Raw genomic sequence first — 5,091 nt, 5'->3', positions numbered from 1 at the left:
TTCGAGGACGAAATTTAAATTAGAGAGGAAGAGTTGTAACACCCTCCCTGTAGCAATTCCGTACATTCTACTGTTCCGGTGATCGGTGTCGGTCCGGACAGCTACAACGTCTGGAAAAATATTTAAACTAAAGTGAGGAACCATAATTAACTCAAATATTGATAAGAAAAATTTAGAAAAAATTTTAGAAATAAAATACAACCAAGTTAAATGAGCTGGTGCCCAAGTGATGGGTAACCTAGTGAGAAGTTGCGGTTCTCGCAACTAGGAGCCCTAGACCCGAGAGAAAAATTATAAAATAATTTTTGGGACTCCAGAGAAAGGTCATTGAGGTTCCTATGGCATTATAATGCCAAGAAAATAATTAAAAAAAATTTTCAATCGGTACAAACAATTTTGACCCGTTAAGCCAAACGGAGGGCATTTTAGTCATATCGCCTTTAGAGGCAATTTTTGGCCGACTTGTCCAGTTAAGTAAATAATTATTATGATCTAAAATATGAATAAATATTGCTAAAAATTGAATTAAAAATGAGTAGAAAAGAAAAGAAAAGAAAATGAAATAAAAGTCATATTTATGACATGAGCATGATGCAATTAAAATATTTTCACCCAACCAAATTTTGACACATCATTAAAAACTGCTTAAACATGAATAAAAGGAGATAAAATTTGAAAAAATGGACAGCCATCTTCAATCTTTGGGCTGCAGAAACGTTGAGAGAGAGAGAGAGGAGAAAAAAACTCCATGAAAGCTCTTGTTCAAGCTTGATTTTCCCTAAGCTCTCCACCCCAAAACCCTAAACTTCCTTCACAAAAAATTATCCCTAAACCTTGAGGAAGCATAAAGCAGCAGAAATTTGAGGATATTTTGAAGTTGGGCAAGTCCAAGTTAGGTCACAAGTGAGGTTAGTGCCATCTTTCTTTTTTTTCTTTGGATAATCATGTTAAGGCACTAAGTTAGGCTAAGAAATTGTGGGATTTGAAGGGAATTATGCATGCTAGGGTAGAGGTAAATTTTGGCAGCCTATTGGGAGTGGGGATTTGATTGTTTTGATGGGCTTAGAATGGATTAGAGATGGTGTTTGAAGTGTATATACATATTGATAATGAATTAGTGTGTTTAACTAATGCATGTTGTGTGAATTGGAATGGGGAATTAGGGTTTTGAAGAGAAATTTGGACTTTGTTTATGTAATGTTGAATGAACATTCTAAGGGTCAATTAGTGACCATTTGAGGGAGATTGACCATAACTTGGAGTGAATTATAGCATTAGAAAACTGATTTGGTATGCTGCCTAGTGAGAGCAGCAGGTTTAGATGTAAGTCCAGCCTGTTTGGACAGCCACAACTTGGGCTGTGTAGGTTCAATTGGTATTTGGCCAACTGGACATGAAACTAGACACATAATGGCACAACTTTGGTGAAGAAACCATGCCCAAAAGACCAAACCAAGTAGACCAAAAACTTGCCTCAATCCGGGTGTCCTGCAACCAATTTCTGCAGAATGACCAAATGAACAGTGATTGTTCATTTGGCCATAACTCAGTGTAGAATGGCCCAATTGACCTGAAATCTTACCAAAAACAAGATGAGATATAGACCAACAACTTTCATGAAGGAACCTATCCCAAATTATGACCAGAACCTATTCAACAAGAGAGTGGAAATTACTGTTTACTGCAATGTAGATATGGTCAGTTCTGAAATTTTTCAATCCGACCAGTTGTGGTTTTTGGACCATAACTTGAGCTACAATACTCCAAATAGAGTGATTCCAAATAATAAATTCAACTAGACAAAATAAGGAACAACTTTCATGTTTATCATTTTCCCAAATTCCCACTACAACAACAACTAATGGAACAGTAAAGATTGGGTATGAAAACTGAAAATTCTGCTCCATTAATTTTAAGCTTAGAAATGGTATTGTTAACCAATACCAACAAATTTTGAATGCAAAATGTGGTATGTTGAGAGTGTTAAAACCAATGTACCTATTTTCTATGCAAAAGTCAACATTTTTGTTGACTAATGAAGGGAATAGTAACACCAAAACTTGAAATTCAAAAACTGTAAAATTCAAAAGTATCAAATGCCCTAGTATACCTAACAAGATTGGTTTGGATAGTTTGGCATGCCAATAGGTTCGATTAGCGATCGCACATGGCATTATGCCATTCAGTGATTTCATGGCTTTTAGCCATTCGACATTGTGTTGATATTTGGCCTTGTGCCTATTGTTATCTGACTTATTAGGCTGTTACATTTGCACCGGGAGATGCATATGTGACCGATGGTGTAACGGCCCTAGGTACTAGATACCCGGTGCGGTTACCGTTTATCGATCCGATCGTCGAAGATAGGTTACTTGGGCAACCAAAAATGAAAGTGGATAAATTTAATGAAATAATGAATATAACAAGTACAAAATAAGTAAGACTACAAATACTCATCGAAAATTTATTTGCAATAAGACACCGATACATTCACTGCATATTTACTTCCTGTTATTTCTTTTTATTTTATTATTGGCACCACTAAGCATTATTGCTTAGCACGTTGCTTTTGCCACGCGTAGGTTCTGGAGATACTGACCGAGAGCCCAGTAGACCACAGGCTGGGTGAGACCTCCTGCAGTTCTGCATAGTGTCCGTGTCACCTCACCATCTTCAGTGCATTGGTAGGACACTAGGTCTCATTTTGGTATTTTGTAACTAACTTTTATTTTCTTTTGTGTAATTGAAACTTATGTAATGTATTTTGATGTTCATGTAAATAATGGAAAATTGTGGTTATGAATGGAAAATTTGAGTATTTATTTATTGCTTATATATGAGTATCATGAGAAATGAATGATTGAGAAATGGAAATGTTGTTGAAAAATATTAAGATTTTGATATTGGAGTTTGAGAATGATTGGATATGATTATTGGAAGTGTTTTTCACAGGTTCCGAAGAACTGTTTTCTCCATTTTTAGCGGGTACTCTGCCGGATTTTCTATAAAATTTTCGGAACCTCAAATAAATTATAATTTCAATAAATAACTTAAATGAATTATATTTCATAAATTATATTCAAAACTATGATAAAAATAAATTAAGTATAAAAATGATTGAGATAAAATAGAGTGTTCCGGTACACCGTGTGACATATCTTACTCGGATATACTGTAGACGTGTAAGGGGTGTCACAAGTAGGGCAAGAAATTAGAGCTTGATTGAAGTAAAAATGGTGGAAGATGGGGTGGTGGTGTTTTCGGCCAGGGGAGCTCAAAAGGAAGAAGATGAGCTTTTTAATTCATTTATGAATTTTTGTCTCTTTTATATTTGTTATCAAATTTTTATTTGGTCTTAAAACTTTATTACCTCATGCTTAAGTCACTATGATGTCATAATTCCATTTTATTTTCCTTTTTCCTTTCTTCTTTTTTCTTTAAACCCTTCTACTTAAATTTTTATCAAAATTTCTTCATATTTTATTATATTAATTTTACTTAATTTAATTGATATTTTGGTCAAAAATCAACTATCCAAGTGAAATGACCAAAATGCCCTTTATTGAATTCATCAAGTTATAATGGCCTTTACCGATTAGCATTAAATTTTCTTGCATTTTCTTGACATTTTCATTTCCATTAATCCCTCACTTAAGTCCTAAATAAATGTCTCATAGGGTTCGTCATGAGTTTGGGGTGGCAACTGAACTTTCAGTTACTTTCCAGTAAGGTTACCCATCACCGAGACCTCCTGCTCATTTAACCGATTTGCACTTCGCTTCTTTCATTTGCCTTTAACTTTACTTGATTTTTGTTCAATCAATTTATGATTCCTCACTCTAGTTTAAGTGTGGCTCCAGACATCCTGGCTTTCCGAACAGATATTAGTCATCGGAACAGTAAAATATACGAAATTACCTAAAATGAGGATGTCACATTAGCTCTAGTCGAAATACACCTTGGATACCTTGAGAAAGGATCTAGGATACCCCAAGATTAATTTCCATTAAAGAAACAAACACTCAATCTATTGATAAAGCAAGATTGAAACTATAACTAAGTTAAAGTGTGAAATCTAAAATTCTAGAATTGTTCATAAAATTAGAATTCTCCTTAAGCTTCCAAATTTACTTTCTTTAATCCTTAATAGTCGCTCTGTCTTATTTTAGAACCTACCCTCTCATAACTTTTGGTAGTTTAAACAGTTAAGATTGTTGTATAGTTTAGTACTTACACCTTTAACTCCTCGTGGGAACGATACTCTACTCATCACTTTATTACTTGTTAGTGATCCATGCATTTGCGGTGGTTGTAAAACCAAGCAAACAAGTTTTTAGCGTCGTTGCCAGGGAGTTTAGTAATATTAGACGATAGGCAATTTAGCTAATTTAAACATTTATTTCTTTTGTTATTTTAGTTTGACTTTTTCTTCTTTCAAGTGCAGAAATTAGTACATGACTAGAACAACTAAACCTAAAGAAGAATTGTTAGAATTAGATCCTAAAATAGATAAGACTCTGAGAACCATCAGAAGAGCAAAAAGAAATCAAGAGCCAGAACCCGAACCTAAAGCTATAGCAGGTCCAGTTATGACTGATAACAATAATAACAGGCAAAGATCCCTAAGGGACAATGAAGCCCCTAATATTCAAGGATACCAATCCAACGTCACTAGGCTTACAATCGAGGTTAATAATTTTGAACTTAAACCAGCATGGCTCCGGATGATCCAGCAAACTCAGTTTGTAGGCTCACTTATGGAGGATCCACACTATCATCTACAGTGCTTCCTCTCTCTATGTGATACTTTTAAGATAAATGGAGTCTCTGATCAAGCCATTCGACTCCGAGCATTCTCATTCTCATTAAGAGATAAAGCAAGAAAGTGGCTGCTCTCTCAACCAGTTGGTACTTTCAATAATTGGGAAGGTCTTTCACAAGCCTTCCTAGCAAGGTACTTCCCACCTACTAAAAATGTAAAATTAAGGCTAGAACTGAACACCTTTAGGTAAAAGGAAGGAGAATCCCTCTATGACATATGGGAGAGATACAAAGACCTTCAAAGGGAATATCCCCACTATGGCATAGAAG

Source organism: Hevea brasiliensis, chromosome 5, assembly GCF_030052815.1.
Source record: "Hevea brasiliensis isolate MT/VB/25A 57/8 chromosome 5, ASM3005281v1, whole genome shotgun sequence".
NCBI classification, from domain to species: Eukaryota; Viridiplantae; Streptophyta; class Magnoliopsida; order Malpighiales; family Euphorbiaceae; genus Hevea; species Hevea brasiliensis.
Note: the sequence above shows the minus strand (reverse complement) of the source record.